The sequence below is a fragment of the Triturus cristatus genome, chromosome 5_1 (assembly GCF_964204655.1).
Source record: "Triturus cristatus chromosome 5_1, aTriCri1.1, whole genome shotgun sequence".
Lineage (NCBI taxonomy): Eukaryota > Metazoa > Chordata > Amphibia > Caudata > Salamandridae > Triturus > Triturus cristatus.
The window spans coordinates 1009548366-1009564925 of record NC_140587.1 but is presented as its reverse complement, the minus strand read 5'-3'; the positions used below and the strand labels follow the sequence as shown (position 1 = coordinate 1009564925).

The 16560-nt window shown below is 46.1% G+C and overlaps 1 long non-coding RNA gene across 1 annotated transcript in view; it reads left to right on the top strand.

The window, feature by feature from the left end:
• LOC146832782 (uncharacterized) overlaps positions 1 to 12909 on the top strand; it is a 129194-nt gene extending 116285 nt beyond the window's left edge. Inside the window, exon 5 of the long non-coding RNA XR_014961338.1 lies at positions 12796 to 12909. This is a non-coding gene — a long non-coding RNA (uncharacterized LOC146832782). The remainder of the gene's footprint in view (positions 1 to 12795) is intronic.
• Positions 12910 to 16560: the final 3651 nt, after the last annotated feature.

The following is a 16560-nucleotide window of genomic DNA, read 5'->3' as shown; positions in this document are numbered from 1 at the left end:
ACTGAGAGAGTCCGAGACTGAGTGATATTTGGGCAGATCCATCACCAGCCTGGTTGCTGCATTCTGTACCAGCTTCAGACGACGTACAAGGCCCTTGTTAATGCCCAAGTAAAGGGTATTCCAATAGCCCAGCCTGGACAGCACTAAGGCAACAACTGCCTGCTTTCGGGAGGTGTAGGAAAGGAAATGAGAGTTTTTCCTAAGAATTCTAATAATACCAAAGCAGGTGGACACCGGCCCACTAGACCACCAGGGATTGTTTTGTGGGGCGTGGCCCCTTGGGCAAGTGTTGCTCCCATTTGGTAAGCATTAATTTGTCAGTTTCTGCCAGCCTGAGGGGCAGATCGGCTGATTTTTTTTTTTGTAGGGCCACTAGGCCACCCGGGTTTTTTTTGTATTTTGGGGAGCGGCCCCTTGGACAAGGGTCGCTCCCTTTTATGGGAGGATGATTGTGGTAATTTCTGCCCTCTTTGAGTGGCAGAATAGCAGTATGTTTTTAGGCCCATCTGCCCTTAAGGGGGGCAGAAGCCACTAGCCACCAGTTTTTTTTTTTTTTTTTTGTGTTTGGCAGTGGCCTCGGGCAAGGGTTGCTCCCCTTTTACGGGGGTGAATATTTTATTTATACTCTTAGGCCCACCTACCCCTTAGCTTGGCTGATGGATTATGTGTGGGCTGGTGCATTATTTGCATATGTGATTGTAATGTTTTTTTCTCCTTTTTATTCTAGTGTAAAGCTTTTGAATCCTGTTTGCGATTTCGACAGTGGTATTCTGCAGTTTTGCGTACTTGCATTTTTTTGGTAAGAAAAACATTTTTGTTGTATATACTCCAAATTAGTATTTTTGTCATGTATGAATGAATTTTTTTGTAAGTGGTGTCATAATGGCAGCTTATTTAGTTAGTGTTTTGTGCATGGAATTCTTTACGATGTGTTTTGCATTGTCTTATGTGTAATTTTCTTTTCTCTTTCTTTTTTAGTGGGATATTGTTGATCCATACTGTGTCTGTGCAGAGTAGGTGGTGGTGAATTTATCTGCTTCTGGCACGTGAGTGGTATCGTTTTGGAGTATATAGGTATTTCTGATAAAGGTGTATTTTGTTTATTACTTATTATACAAAGTGTTTGTTGTTATTGACTTGTTTGACAAGTTACTTTTATTAGTAAGCAGTATGGCTAGCCGTAGAATGACTGCTCAGCAGGTGGTTGGTATGCTTCTTGAATCTTCCTCTGAGCAGGATTATGAGACTAACTGGTCAAGTGTGAGGGTATGTGTGAGAGTTGGCACGTTGCTAAATAGCCAATGGTTTGCTGGCATGGGGGCTAACTGTCATTAATAGCCACTGTATGTCGCAATGCGTCTGAGGGAGAGGAGGGAGGGGAAGATTCAGGCAGTGAGTTTTCTCTCCACATGAAATCATCGGATGATGAAGGTACTCTCAGTGCAGATGAAGCTACTCTCAGTGCGGATGAAGTGCCTGTTTTAGAGGAGGATACTGCTGTGCCGATGGTGCAAGAGGCACCTGTATTGCAGCCTGAGGCTGCTAGGCTTCCTACTGGAAGTGTTGGACTCTGGGTTGATCCAAACATGGTGCAGCCGGTGTTGCCTGCCTTTAGTGGTGATGCAGGGTGTAGAGTGAATTGTGATTTTTTTTTGCCTATACAGTGTTTTAAGTTGTTTATGGATGATGTATTTTTGGGTGAGATGGTTGAGCAGACTTATTTGTATGCTGAACAGTTTTTGAGGGACAACAGTGACAAACTTAGGCCCCACTCTAGAGCTACCCGGTGGACTCCCACAAATTTGGAAGAAATGAAGAAGTTTTGGGATTTGACTTTATTGATGGGTTCGATAAGGAAGCCGCCCATGGCTTCATATTGGTCTATCAGTCCCTTGATGGCAACGGCCATATTTCCTGCAGTTATGATTCGTGATCGGTATTTACTTTTGCTACGGATGCTGCATTTTGTTGATAATTCTTTGGCGTTGCCACAAGATCACCCTGAATGTGACCGTCTTTTTAAGATTCGGCCTGTTCTTGATCACTTTGTAGATTGATTTTCAGAGATCTATACTCCAGGGAAAGAAATATCTATTGATGAGTCTTTGGTCTTGTTCAAGGGCCGTTTGGTTTTTAGGCTGTACATCCCTAGTAAGAGGGCACGCTATGGAATTAAGCTGTATATGTTGTCTGAGAGTAGGACAGGATATGTTTTTAATTTCCGTGTGTACACTGGTAGGGATTCCACTATTGACCCCCCTGGTTGTCCGTACACTTTTGGAGTTTCTGAGAAAATTGTGTGGGATCTTGCTAGAGGACTGTTTAACAGAGGCCACCATTTGTACCTTGATAAACTTCTACACTGCTGTGCAATTGTTTAAGGAATTGTTCAAAGTGGACACTTTTGCTCGTGGCACAATCCGCTCTAACTGTAAAGGTTATCCAAAAGAGCTTGTTTACAGAAAACTTCAGAGGGGACAGTGCAGTTCCTTGCGTAGTGATGAACTACTAGCTGTGAAATTTGTGGACAGGAGGGATGTGTACATGCTGACTACCATCCATGATGAGAGTACTTCACCTGTAGCTGTTTGGAGTCAGATTTCTGAAGTGCGCACACCTGTGTGCATTTTAGATTACAATAAGCACATGGGTGGTGTTGATAGAGTAGATCAGAGGTTGGAACCTTACACTGCTATTCGTAAGGCTTACGTTTGGTATAAGAAGTTGGCCATCCATCTCTTTAATTTAGCAACTTTCAATGCTTTTTTTGTGTTCAAGGAGTGTTCTCCTGCATCAAAGTTGACTTTTGTTCAGTTTCAGCAATCTGTGATAGGCAGCCTTGTTGTTGTGGAACAGGCAAGTGTTCCTAGAGTTGGAGTGGTGGAGGATGTGGCTCGATTGAAAGATCGCCACTTTCCTGATTTCAATCCTCCCACATCCTCAAAAGACTTTCCCACTAGGAGATGTAGAATCTGTTGGCGAAGAGTTACGCAGAAGGAGACTCGTATGTACTGCCCTGAGTGTCCTTTTAACCCTGGGCTGTGTGTCCCTGCTTGTTTTAGAGCGTACCATACGCAAAGTAATTTTTGGGAGCATCCATGAGTGGTAAAGTGAACTGCCTGGTCTGTATTGTTTAAAAAATTTGATTCTGTTTCAAGGTTGGCATTAGTGCAATGTATTTAGTTTCAGGTTTTGTGTTAGTAGATTTGTATCTATTTGCAATTTGTTTGTGTTCTTATTTTTGTCTAAAAAAAATCCTAAATGTGATGGCGGTGTGTGTAGGCTGGCGGTTGGCTGGTGGTGTGCGTGGACTGGTGCTTGGCTGGCGGTGTGCGTGGACTGGTGCTTGGCTGGTGGTGTGCCTGGACTGGCGCTTGACTGGTGGTGTGTGTGGACTGGTGCTTGGTTGGTGATGTGCGTGGACTGGCACTTGGCTGGTGGTGTGCATGGACTGGCGCTTGGCTGGCGGTGTGTGTGGACTGGCGCTTGGCTGGCGGTGTGCATGGACTGGCGCTTGGCTGGCGGTGTGCATGGATTGGCGCTTGGCTGGCGGTGTGCGTGGACTGGCGCTTGGCTGGCGGTGTGCATGGATTGGCGCTTGGCTGGCGGTGTGCATGGACTAGTATTTGGCTAGCGGTGTGCGTGGAATGGCGCTCGGCTGGCGGTGTGTGAGTAGTGACTTGCTGCTGGTCACTACACACACTGCTAGCTGAGTGCCACTCCACGCAATCCATCAGCTTGTGTGGTTGCTGTGTCAGGAATGTGGGCGTGTGACAGTGATGGGCCCTTGAATGGCGCTGTCTGCTGGTGTGAGTGTTGTAATGTGATGGGACCGCGGCTGGCGGTGTGAATGGTTTTGTATGTGTCACACGTATGAAAGGTGTATGAATGACCTGTAAAGAGGTTGGTGCCATGCCGTGGCTGTACAGCTCACGAGCTGTGAGTCAGTGGTTCAGTTTCTCGCCCTTTCAATTATTAACAGTGCATTTCATTTTTGTGAAATCACTTGCTAATACAATTGTATATCCTGAACCATCACTCACCCTCGTGCCAAATCCAACCAGTATGTGTGTGTGCTTGAGGATTAGATGGCTGTGCAGTAATATTTGTCTTTCTGAAGCAGGGTGTACCTTGTCCCTTTTTGTGAATGTTGTAATGTGTTGTTTTTGTGCCTGGTGATGTGAATGGTCTTGTGTGCATCACCTATGAAAGGTGTGTGAATGACCTGTAAAGCGGTTGGTGCCTTGCCGTGGCTTTACAGCTCACGAGCTGCGAGTCATTGGTTCGGTTTTTTTGTCCATTTAATTATTGACAGTGCATTTCATTTTTGTGAAATCTCTTGTTAATAAAATTTAATATACTGAACCATCACTCGGCCTCATGCTAAATCCAACCAGTATGTGTGTGTGTTTGAGGAATAGATGGCTGTGCAGGAATCTTTGCCTTTTTAGTTTCTCTGCCAAGGTGTACATTCCATCTAAGAATAACATACCAACTGTAGATATTGTCGTAAACCCATGGGAGTTCATGGTGATGTCTCTCTTGTGAATTCCAAAAACTTATTTTATCCACAATGTCCTGCAAACCTCGAAATGTCTGTCACATTTTCCTTGCAATATTGTGCCGAAATTCTCACGCTGTAGAAACAAACAACTAATTATGTCAAAACTATCTGGTTTTGCAAGGGGGGTGACCTGTGTTTTTGGCCCCGTGCTCGGCGGCCATCTAGGGAAACCTACAAAACCCACACCTTTCTGAAAACTAGACACCCGGGGGCTTCCAGGGAGGTATGGCTTGTGTGGATCCCCCAACGTTTCCTTACCCAGAATCCCCTTCAAGCCTCAATTTTAGCTGAAAAAAATTCTTTTTTCACACATTTTTGTGTGGAAAAGTTGTGGCATCATTGGGCTCCCTCAAATTTCCCACCACCCAGCGTTCCCCCAGGTCACCCAGTAAAAATGGTGCCTCACTTGTGTGGGAGGCCCAAGTACCCGCGACAGGCAAGGGCCCAAAACGTAGTGAGGCGACATCAAAATTGCCTATCTCAACACCACCTGGTTTTGCAAGGGGGGGTCACCTGGGTTTTTGGCCCCGTGCTCGGTGGGCATCTAGGGAAACCTACCAAACCCACACATTTCTAAAAACTAGACACCCGTGGGCTTCCAGGGATGTATGGCTTGCGTGGATCCCCCAACGTTTCCTTACCCAGAATCCCCTGCAAACTTCAATTTTAGCTGAAAAAATTTCTTTTTTCACAAATGTTTGTGTGGGAAAGATGTGGCATCACCGGGCTCACACAAATTTCCCACCACCAGCGTTCCCCCAGGTCTCCCGGTAAAAATGGTGCCTCACTTGTGTGGGAGGCCCAAGTACCCGCGACAGGCAAGGGCCCAAAACGTAGTGAGGCGACATCAACATTGCCTATCAAAAAATGTTTTGGGCCCTTGCCTGTCGCGGGTACTTGGGCCTTCCACACAAGTGAGGCACCATTTGTACCGGGAGACCTGGGGGAACGCTGGGTGGTGGGAAATTTGTGTGAGCCCGGTGATGCCACAACCTTCTCACACAAAAATGTGTGAAAAAAGTGTTTTTTTTCAGCTAAAATTGAGGTTTGCAGGGGATTTTGGATAAGGAAACGTTGGGGGATCCACGCAAGCCATACCTCCCTGGAAGCCCCCAGGTGTCTAGTTTTCAGAAATGTGTGGGTTTGGTAGATTTCCCTAGATGGCCGCCGAGCACCAGGCCAAAAAGCCAGGTGACCCCCCTTGCAAAACCAGGTGGTTTTGAGATAGGCAATTTTGATGTTGCCTCACTACGTTTTGGGCCCTTGCCTGTCGCAGGTACTTGGGCCTCTCACACAAGTGAGGCACCATTTTTACCGGGAGACCTGGGGGAACGCTGGGTGGTGGGAAATTTGTGTGAGCCCGGTGATGCCACAACTTTCCCACGCAAAAATGTGTGAAAAAAGTGATTTTTTCAGCAAAAACTGAGGTTTGCAGGGGATTCTGGGTAAGGAAACGTTGGAGGATCCACGCAAGGAGTGAGGTTATTGCACCATGTGGCCTGTTTGGGAAAAGCCACTAAAAAGTGCAATGTGCAAAGCCAAAATCTAGTCAAAAGAAATCTGAACTGCACATTCGTGGTAAAAGACCAATAAAATTGTTGATATAAAAGGGGCTGATCGATGTGAGGTTGCAGCCCCGCCAGCCGCCGGCGATTGTCAAGCTCACCACAATATGCATTTTTTATGAAAGATTTCATATTTGTAGATATGCTGTTAGGATTATCATAATAATGCCCTAGGCCTATTTCATAAAATTTTCCTTTCACATAGGAAAGCCATGGGATAGCCTCGGCATTATCCAGCATCATGCAATCCTTGATAAGTTCTCGTGTGAGCTTTAGGTCTTCCGACAGCCAAACTTTGGCTCAGAGAATCAATGGGGCAATATTCATCCGATCAGCAATCAAATCTACCCCTACCTCAGAGTGACAGAATGCTGTGGGGGCGCTTTCTGGGATCATCCACAGTCTCTTTAAAAACGTGTTTTCTAGGGTTTGAAGTTGTGTGCTTTTATAATGTCCCCATACTCCCGCCCTATATGTGGCAGTAGACAAACATTTTGATTTATATAAGGTTATCAATTCCGCTACTGGCTTATGGCCCAACTGACACGCAAAGCAGAAAAGACCTTCCACAGCACGGCTAGTTTTCTGCGCCCTGGATATAATGAGATATTCCCACCTCAATTTGTTATTAAAAACGTTCCCCAGGTAGTTAAAATTTGAGACCTTGTCGATTGTCTTACCCTTTACAATAAACTTTCTAGATTTAGTGTAGCTTGGTCCACAGACCATAACGTAGGATTTGGTAAAATTAACTTTTAGATCCAGGGCTAGCATAAAATTAGTAAAAACATTCAGGGACTTCTGTAAACTATTAGCAGTTAAAGCCATTAAAACCGTGGCGTCCGCATATGATAACGGAATCGGCTTGCCCCCTATTCTGGGGAAGTCTAACTCCTGATCTTTTAGGGCTGATTCAAATCCGTTTGTATACAAGAGGAAGAGAAAGGGGGTCAATATGCACCCCTGACAAACTCCCTCTATAGAAACAATGGGCCCGTCCTTTCTCCCCCAGGGCCGAATCGTATGGCTACGGTGGTGGATGCATGCAACCTACGCAATAGGGTAATGAGAGGCTCCTCAAAGCCCATTTCCCCCATCATGGACCTCAGTTTGCCCCTATTAACTGTGTCAAAAGCACTGGACAAGTCCATGAAGGCAAGGTGTATTGACCCCTTCCTTGCCTTCATGTACTTGCCCATGATCAGTGCTAAGTTGAGGCACTGTTCGTTAGTCCCCATACCTCTTCCAAAGCCATATTGAGTTTGGGACATTAGCCCTTTGGAGTCTGCCCAGGTCTCAAGGCGCGATAGGATCACCCTCCCCAGCAGCTTAACTGTAGCGTCAATTATGGAAATGGGCATATAACAGGCTGGATCTTCCTTCTTTCCCTTTTTGTACACGGGGACCACTATGGCCTCTTTCTATGATGTTGGAATAGGGCCAATTATTGCTGCGCTAAAGACGTTCGTCAAGAGGGGTGCCCATAGTTGGAGACTACTTTTAAATAAATCAAGAGGTACGCCATCCGGCCCTGGGGCTTTTAGATGTATCCCTTTCTTGAGGGCCTCCTCAACCTCACTCACTGAAAGGGAAGCATTAAAATGGTGTGTGGTCGTTGGATTTAGTGGGACCTCCTGACTTATTTCCTGACTAGTAATACCACTTGGGTTGAATATCTTGGTATAACGAGATTCCCACACATCCCCTGGTATTAGTGAGTCTATACCCCTTGAGTCCTTTGGGAACAATGGACGGTTTATTACCTCCCAGAAGCTCCTAGAGCCTTTAAGTGCGCTTGCTCTCTCTAGGTCCTCCCAGGCCAACTTTCTCAGGTCTTGCTTCCTCCGTGCAACTATGGACTTTCAGGACTGCCTTGCGCTCTTAATTAAGGCTTTATCTCGCGGGTTTGTGTGTAGTGCGGCCTTTAGGTCCTTTTGAGCCCTTGTACACTTATCGTTGAACCATTTGGTCCCCCTAGATTCCCTTAATACTAATGGGTTTTTCAGGTTTCTTGATACGTCCCTACAAATTCCCTGAAATCCCTGTATAACCATTTCAGGGGGGGAGTCATAGTCAAGGCATTTCAGAATGTGGCTTAAATTTGCTTTAACAGTGCTCTCCTCAAATTGGGGGGATTTATCTTGTTCCATTTCATTCTCACCCCTTAATTTGAATTATACTGGAGGGGGCAACCATCACCTTCCTTCTCCTGGGCAGCTACATGCAAGGAGGCAGTGAGGGGGTTGTGGTCGCTGGCATTGTTTGGCTCCACCTCAAAACTGTCTACAAGGAAGGTGGATTTTCTGGATATTACCATAAAGTCAATAACACTTTCCCTACCTCTGCCCATGTAGGTGGGATATTGGATTTCTGAGTTACTGACCAGGGTGTCAATGAAAAGCAAATCATTCACAGTAATAATATCATTTAAGGCGTCTCCCTGTGGAGTGTGTATAAAATGCGTCAGTGGTCGACCCTCAGTGTCTGCTAACCCACATACCTTATCTGAACTATGTCTACATAAAGTGCAATTAAAATCCCCGACCCAATAGATAGACAGGGGCTGCCACTTCCCCGCAATCTTATCAATTTCCTCCTTAAGGTTTACAATAATATCACTTCTATTTGGGTCGAAAACAATATAGTACCAATTAATTAAAAGAGTCTTGACCTGAAATAAGTTAAAAATCAAAATCAATTGATACCATAGTGAATTAATAACAGACTTGACATTGATAGACCCATATTTGAGAGGGATCAGGGTCGCCAGTCCTCCTTTCGCTCTCCCTACAGGTGAGGCGATTGCATGAACATTGAGGGAATGGTAACCATCTAATTCAATATTCTCCCTAGACCATGTGTCCTGGGTACAGATAATATCGAAGGCATTTACATACTTTAACCACATTCCATCATCAAGTTTTGAGCGGATGCCTGCAATATTCAAGGAAACGATTCTAAAAGGCCTTATAACTGGGTCCTCCCTATTACTAGCAATCAATCAATCAATCAGGGTACTTGTAAAGTGCGCTACTTACCCGTGAGGGTTTCAAGGCGCTGAGGGGTGGGGGTGGGGTGCCGCTACTGCTCGAAGAGCCAGGTATTGAGGAGTCTTCTGAAGGCGAGTAGGTCTTGGGTCTGTCGTAGGTGGGTAAGGAGGGTGTTCCAGGTCTTGGCGGCGAGGTAAGAGAAGGATCTGCCGCCGACGGTCGTATGTTGGATGCGGGGGACATCTGCGAGGGCAAGGCTGGCGGAGCGGAGCTGGCGAGTGGGGGTGTAGAAGCTGAGTCTGCTGTTCAGGTAGGCTGGTCCGGCGTTGTGTAGTGCTTTGTGTGCGTGGGTGAGGAGCTTGAAGGTGATCCTCTTGTTGATGGGGAGCCAGTGCAGGTCTCTCAGGAGGGGGGTGATGTGGCTGCGGCGGGGGGCGTTGGTGATCAGTCGGGCGGAGGCGTTTTGGATGCGTTGTAGCCGCCGTTGGTGTTTGGCTGGGATTCCTGCGTAGAGTGCGTTGCCGTAGTCCCGTCTGCTGCTGACGAGGGCCTGTGTCACTGTTCTTGTTTCAGTTGGGATCCATTTGTAGATCCGGCGGAGCAAGCGTAGGGTGTTGTAGCAGGAGGAGGAGATGGCGTTGACTTGCTCGGACATGGAGAGGGAGGAGTCGAGGATGAATCCTAGGTTGCGTGCGTGGTCGCCAGGTCTAAATCGGTCCCCCCCTCTTCCTGAGTCAAATAAGGTTGAGGGTCTGGAAGGGCCGTCCCCCGTCAACCACTCCTCAGTGCTAATAAAAATGTCAGGTGCTATATGTATGTTATGATCCAAATAATATGACCCCAGCCTATTCCCTTCTGTTTTGTTCACTGGGCAGTGTGTTTCCCTGGATAACCCTCCTGTCCTCAACAACTTACTTGGGCTATATGGATCCGATGGTAGTCAGTCAATATCTGTTAAACCCGACAGTGCTTCAAAGCGGTTAGGGTGGTGCCATGTGGGGGGCTGAAGAAGGGGGATTCTGCTCTGGAAACGCGGGCAGGGCATAATGCCCCTTTGGTGGGGAGGGTAAAAGAAGCCCAATGGGCGGGCCTGTATGTGCTCCGTATTGGAGTCTCTGTGGTGACATAAGGCAAGTTCCGGCCATCTCCTGTAATTAAAATTCAGGACCACACAATCACCTTCTGTATCTTTTTGAGTTTTCCCCAGCCTACTCACTTGTCTTGCCATTATGATATGCTTACGCCAGTTTACCTGGGGCTGTATTTTACTAGAACACCAATAGGCAGATTTATTAATGAGGCTCTGACAGCTTTCTTGATGACCAGAATGAGGGTGTGGGACCCCTGTCAGGATCACTGTGTAAGGGGTACATTCTGGTGGGAGATCTAAAATAATGTTATCATCCCGCCGAGTTTGCTTGAGGCCCTTCTTGGGCCCTTTCTTGAGCCCTTGGTTCCCGCTATGATCCCTTTCAGTGCTCGGGGAATTAAATTCCCTTTGTGCTCTGTTGGCCGTCCAATCTTGACCATTTGCCTGTGTTTGCAGCACTATCTGAGAGTCTGTACAATTACCCCTATCCCGATGGGGAACTGATATATTAGCCTCTCCGCTTGTAGCGATTAGTCTATCTGTGGCTGACCTCTCACTCTCGGGAGCATTGTGGGTGACGTTTTCCCCCCTCTCTATCTGGCTTTTACCCAAAGAGCCCCTTGCCTTAGGCCCATTTTGCTTCGCCAAGCTCCCTGGTAGTGACAGTAATTGGCCAAGCTGCTCCTCTATGCAGGCCAAATGAGATAAGATAGGCTCCAGTGAATCTGACACTATTTTCCCAAATCGAGCTGCCACCATGTCCACATCAGGCAGGATTTTTGTCTTTGCAGGCCCTCCTCCCCCTCCCCCCTCGAGGTTTTCCTGCAGAGACAGGAAGGTTTTGCTTTGTCCTCTTAACCCTGGGCAATTGACCCAAAGTCCGCTGTTCAGTCCCAATAGGGTCAATGTGCTTCCTTTTTCCCCGGGCTGTGTTTTGGTCCCCCGTGATTGTTGATGTTGCAGTGTCCATGCCTTTTGGCTCTCCACCCGGGAGACCCTGGCTCAGGATAATGACAGTGGGTTAGAGTGCAATTGGGGGTTCCTTTCCGAAAGGGAGAGGACACAGATGTTGTTCGCTTGGGGTCCTCTGCGGATATTGGGGGGACTGATTTGGCAGAATGTGTGTTCATGTCTTCAGCTAGGGGTAATGGGGCCAGCGATAGCCTGTGTTCTGCCAATTCAATTTATTTGTTAAGTGCCCCCACGGCCTTTTGTAGGAAGCCATCTAGTGTGGTGTCTGTGCATTTAGGTGCAGGCGTAGGTTTCTTCTTCCCATCTCCTCACACAGATTCAGCGTTCATATAAGGGTTATTTCCCAGCCATTTCAACCCCACTCCTTACTTCTGTATCTCCGTTGATAGATCCAAGAGATGGGAGCCCTGTAGCCCTCTTAAGCGCCTCCTGGCGCTGACCGCTGGCGTGGGCAGTGTGCGTGCCACAAGTACTGCTGGGGCATGTAGTTTTCCCCTGGACCAGGATTCGAGAATGGCTGCAAGTATCCCCCGGTTGACTCTGACGGCGGTGGCAGAAAGGACAGTTCTGATAAGTAGCAGGAGCTCCCGCTCTGCGGGAGCCCTGTAGCCCTCCTAAGCGCCTCCTGGCGCTGACTGGCGGCGTGGGCGGCGTGCACGCAGCAAGTACTGCTGGGGCATGTAGTTTTCCCCTGGACCGGGATTCGAGAATGGCCACAAGTATCAACCGGTTGACTCTGGCGGTGGTGGCGGCAAGGACAGTTTTGGTGAGCAGCAGGAGCCTCCCTCGTAAGATAAGTATCTTAAGAGTATCGTAAGAGGTGACAGCCAAAATGGCAATTTTATGCCTGGTGTCTTGCAAATGTGTCTCAGAACTGAGAGCCTTAGACATTTCAGTTAGGGTGTTTTCCCCAAATGGGGTATCCTTTAAGCTGAGTAGAAGAACCAAATGTAATTACCAGGGTCATCTCATACCCGGCCTTCCCAGACTCCCCCAAACTGTGTTTGGTGCAGTGCCTCTGAGCTTATGGAGAATTGACCGAAGAGACTCGCCCTCCAGGTGAGAAGCAACTGCTCATTGCACTACAAAACCGTACAGAGCGGTCTCATCCCCGACCATAGCCAGATGGGTACGTTGGGTGATGCAAGAGGTGGGGATCAATACCAAGAAGTTTAGTGCCCACTCAGCAAGAGGGGCAATGGCCTCTCGGAGCGCGTGTGGAAGACCTGATGTGTGCTGCCGATTGGTCCTCAGACTCTACCTTGAAGAGGTTTTATTTTAAGCCGGTGCTAGAAGTAGCTCAGTTGGTGGTTCACAAGCTTTGAACTGGCATAATCTGAGCCTTCGGTCCTGACATAAAATGAAAATTTGCCTACCTGTAATAAAGGTAAATTTCAATTCTGTTAAGAACACTCAGGCGAGGATTGCCCAACCCAATGCCCACTGAAGACGTGGACCCTCCCCATTCTGGTGTAGGGAATTGATTCATGAGTTCACTTAAAATGTGGTGCATGCTTATTTAATGGCTTTGGTCATAGATGTAGTGTGATTTGGTGTTGTTCTGACACTTAACTCGTTCTGATGTGGTTTTCTGACATTGCCTATTTTTTTCAGGAAACAATGGATCCAAACAAGAGGTGTGAAGTCCGACAAAAAATGGTTTGTGCTAAGAAAGAGGAAGAGTAGACAGAGTGGAAGGACTAACTGGGTTCTGGAGTGCAGACAGCGGAGATGGACTTCTGCTAAAACTCTTTATTTACCTGCAGTTCATGGGAAATGTAGTTTTATTGTTGTATTATAGATGGCTGCTGTGAAAAATAAAGCGAAGGAAGACGGCATAATCCTCGCCTCCGTGTCCTTAATAGAATTGAAACTTACCTTTACTACAGCTAGGCAAATTTTCATTCTACTTTAAAAACGCAATAATTCCTGCAGTATGAACAAGAATATCCTCTCCCAAATGAAATAATGCCTCTAGATCAGTATGAATATATAATTTACACTGACGGATATGCTCAGCCTGCCGTAGGAAGTAAACAGCAATACCGTGCTGCATGTGCGATCGTAAAAGGACGTATGCAGGGTGGCATATTTCGTCCTAGCAATACGTAGACGCAGTCTTTAGGAGATTGCTCGGTACAGCCGGCAGAATGAAAAGCCTTTATACTGGCACAAAAAAAAAACGGATCAGGAATTCCCCACACTAATTGTTTGCGATTCATTTTACTGTGTCCCGTCATACAACAAATATCTTCATTAATGGGGCCAGAATGCGTTTAGAGATTCTAAAGGTTGCACAATAAAGCAAAAAATGCTTTGGGAACAAGTGGCAGAACTGAAAAAAGGCTGACCACGGTCTCACTTGATTCACACACTGAGTCATCAGTGTGTTGGTGTGCACGTTGCAGGGAATTCATTGGCTGACGAAGCCGCTTTGGCAACAGGGAGAACTGATGCCGTTGCTGCAATCACTCGTCTAGCACAAGGATAGACTGACAGAGAATGGTAGCTGTCAATGCTACGTGTAACAACAGTTCAGCCTTGCCTAAAGGTTTTCCACTCAAGTACTCCTACAAGTGAGATGCGCAAAACATATTGTGTGCTCAAATTCCTGGAGTGGGGGATAGAGTAATACGAAACATGGATCGCAGATTAGGTTTAATACTAGCTGCACATGAGGTTCTGGGTTTGGCACACTCGGGTATTACTGCAACAGTTTCTTTACTGAAACAATGTTATTGGTGGCCAGGTCTTACCAAGCAGATCAAGGGCTTTGTCCTTAAGTGCGACATCTTTCAACAGATGAAGGGTTCCACCATAGCACATCCTCCACAGACACCATTGCTGTTATCAGACAGACCTCTCACTTGTGTCTATTTGGACCACTGTGGCCCCTTACAATCTGACGGGCTTACAAGTACATCTTGGTGGCAGTGAATTCATGCTCTAGATTCCTGTGGGTTTGACCCCAGTGCTCGGCTGACGCTAAAACTGTTATAAAGGATTTGCGAGTCTTTATAGCGACATACGCCTCTGACACATTGTATTCTGACTGTTGCCCTGCGTTTAGCTCTTGGGCTTACAAAGAAGCCATCGGAAGTTTGGGTGTGGTCTTGCGGGACTACTTTCTGTGTCATTCTGAGGGAAATTCGATTGTGGAGAGGAAAAACCAGGACTTAAAGTAGTCCTTAACAGCAAGGGTATTAGACTCGGTGGTAGTTGGGTCAATCACCTATATGGGGTCTAGAGAGTACTAAATAACATGCCAAGAAATTCCCTAGGAGGCAGTGCTCCATATGAGGCCCTGTTTGGGACTAGAATGTGAGTACTGGACCTCGATCGTGGCAGCACAGTGGCAGATGCAAAAGCATTTGACACCAATGATCGTTTGGCTGTTTTACAGGAAGTCAATGAATTCTGGGCATTACAAAATAACGTCCAAGTGAAAGTGAAAGATGTTCCTGCAAGACCTGCCTGGTTCTCAAAGATCGAGTACCTGGTCAGAGAAAAGATCGTGAACAAAACTAAATTTGTGCCATCTTATAAGAATGCCTGTACCTGTCCTGGCTGTCGAAGGAACAAGAACAGTACTTCTGCCTCTTGCTGGCAAGAAATAAAAGAGATTGGTCTCCATTGATCTGATCAAATCACAATATGTGGCTGATACTGAATAGCAGGCCGCGTAGGCTCCTGGGTAGCCGCTGATCTCCTCTCTCTACCATTCAGGAGGTTCGGACAGAAAGATTAATAACATTTGAAGATTCGACTTTACCAAATTAAGGGGTTACCAACAATGGAATGGAACTCGTGGCTGTTGATATTGAACAGCAACAAAATACAAATGAAACACAGATCTTAATTTGTCCATATACCCATATCTATGTGAATATGTCTCGAAATTAGTCAACATCCAGTTCTACAAAACCTGCTGACTTATCAAAGATAGACCGAACAGCGTCTGGCTGCTTCATCGATTTTGATACCTTTTCTCTGGATCTGAGTGAACCTGAGTCACTGCCAGCTGCTGTTTCCCTCCAAGAAAAAATATATAAACTCTACCTATAGCTGAAAAAGACTTACCTTGTTTCTCCATGGCTACAGGAATGGATTCTGATTGGTCTACTGTACCTAGTCTTATGGATAGGTGTAGTGACTGTCTTTTTCCTGCTCCTGAATAGACACTATCTCCTAGAACGCTCCGCAGTACAACATGTGAACTTGTTCTTGAAACCACATAAAACGTCTTATTGTGAACAAGGAGACCTGTCCTTTGTGAACATTACAGCAGTTCCCGTTCCTGAAGGAATAGTTTGAGATAGGGTTTCATATGCTTTATTTGGTCCCACTGAACTGTTGAAAATACCATATGTATTTAAAATGTCTTTGAATGATATCATCACCTCCGGTACATTCTCTGATGATTGGTACTTTGAAACAGTAAATAGTATGTTGTCTGATTTAGAACTATCTGCTGCATTCTCTAGTAATGAATTGTATGATGATAAATCTGATTTTGACACCATGTATTGTTACCAACACTATGGTTCTCATTTCTTGCACAAAGCAAGTATCCCAGGTAATGTTTTCATTTGCCATCAATGGGAACATTGCCCAACACCACCGAAAGGTAGTTCACAAATGTTTGCACAAATGTTTGCTTATTTTTCTTGTTTTAACACTTCAGACCCGACCTCTTATTATTATAAGGTTGCATCTACATCTGCAAAGAAAAATATGCTCACCAACATGAAACAAATATACTCTGCTTCCTTTATTTCTCAGCTGACTTTACAAGGTTTCGACTTTTGGAGGGACACAATAGACACAAAATCTGTCTGGGGGACTAAAGATTGGCAAGTTCAGGGAACTGAGGCATTATTTAGAGCGTGCCTCATACCACAGCAAATTATCTTCCTGAACGGCACTGTGCAACAGACTTCCTGACTTGGGTTAACCAAGATAAAGGATTTGAACACACCTCGGATTCCCTCACTAACACACTTTGAGAGGTGACAGAATTACACATGGTACATGATGGATCGTACAATTCGTCAGACCTCAATTGGAAAGGATGGTTGGTGTGGCCTATTGACACAAATAGGTGTCAGTTAAGATTCAAAGGTACCACCGAAGGGTTTAGTGTTCGTAGGCCTGACCAATGTTACGTAAAGCGAGAACACTCGGGGATGGTGACTTCTTACAGTGTTGGGAAGTTATGCCTAGAGTGGCTAAAAACCTCAACCCTGTCCCAGGTGAAACAACACTTGTCCTTATTGTCAGATGACATGGATCTTGGAGATTTTTTGTTTCCCCAGAAGCCACGTCCGAAACGCTTCTGATATGCCATTTATAATGAAGTATGTAAACTCTCACAACAGG